The 1,410-nt window shown below is 41.1% G+C and overlaps 1 non-coding gene across 1 annotated transcript; it reads right to left on the reverse strand.

Moving 5' to 3' along the window:
- Positions 1–371: 371 nt before the first annotated feature.
- Positions 372–478, reverse strand: LOC112083692. Its single transcript, XR_002897828.1, has one exon. It is a non-coding gene; the product is annotated as a small nucleolar RNA R71 (small nucleolar RNA).
- Positions 479–1,410: the final 932 nt, after the last annotated feature.

Here is a 1,410-nt window from a genome sequence, read left to right on the forward strand (position 1 = left end):
AATGGGGCGCAATAACAAGCTAGGAACCATCGCATAGCTTATTTTGAAGCACCTACTTAGATTTTTCAAAATCGATCTGCAATCCAAGTACCATTCCCGAACCGGAATGAGTTTGAAGTCATACCTCAAATCATCTCTTTGGTGAAACAAAACCAGTTCCATGGAGTTCCTTCCGAACATCCAATGGATCACATTGAAGTCTTTGAACAAATCTGCAGCATGATAAGGATAAACCAAGTTCCAGCATACTATCTAAAGTGTAAGTTGTTCCCATTTTCATTAGCAGATAAAGCTCACCATGGATCGATCACTATTGGGAAGAATGTAAAACCGCTTTTCTGAACCACTTCTATACTAAGTCAAGGTCGAACTTACTGAGAACCAAGATCTCAAGTTTTCAGCAAGGACCGGCTGAGCCTTTCTATGAAGCCTGAGAGCGTTTTAAAGAGTATAAACCTGACTGCCCTCACCATGGATTTCCTGGATCAAGCCTGCTGAGCACATTTTACAGAGGTTTGCAACCAAAATAAAAAACTTTCACTTAATACAGCCAGCAATGGATATTTTGGACAAAAGATGTTAGCACAATGAAGATCCCTTATCGAAAATTTGGATCAAGCCAATAGCAATGACTGTCCGGAATATGATTGATCGATGAAGCCAACTAGAACGGATAACAAAAAGATAACCGAGTTGAAGAACATGATGAGCCAGCTTTTAAAAAGCCACAATTTCCCGATCCATGCTTGTGAGACCAACAATGGCATTGAAGACGAAGGACCTTGTGATACCGATCACACTAATCCAACCTTTCAGGAAGAAGAAGTAAACTATGTAGGAGCAAGCGCACCATATCCATATTGCTTCAACAATGGTTTCAACGGCAACTTCCGGAATGAAAACTACAACAATCTCTCTTACCGTAATCCAAATGTGGAGAATCCTCAAGACCAGCATTACCCACCGCAGCAGAAACCCTTCCAAAACAATTTCCAAGGTGGAAATTTAGGAGGGACTCGAGTTTTTCAGTCGCGACAACCATATAACTATCAAGGTACGGGACTCAATAATCAATTTGGAAAACAGCAGGGAGTTACAACAAACCAGCTAGCTTTGCAATAGGAAAACTTGAACAGTCCATCCAACAGCTTGTTATGACAAATGAGAAGGCAGCTAAAGACATGAACGTGAAAGTAGCTTGCATGTACAATGACCTGAACAGGAAGTTTGAAGCTTTATCTTCTCACGTCAAAATGCTAGACGTCCAAGTTGCCCAAACAGCTGATTCTATGAATAGACAAATTGGAGCTTTTCCTGGGAGGGTTGAAGACAACTCCAAGAGATTTTGCAATGCCATCACTACATTGCCTGAAGAAGGAGCCAAAACCGAATGAGGACAAAGAAACCTCA

This window comes from Eutrema salsugineum, unplaced genomic scaffold, assembly GCF_000478725.1.
Source record: "Eutrema salsugineum unplaced genomic scaffold, Eutsalg1_0 scaffold_6, whole genome shotgun sequence".
NCBI lineage: Eukaryota > Viridiplantae > Streptophyta > Magnoliopsida > Brassicales > Brassicaceae > Eutrema > Eutrema salsugineum.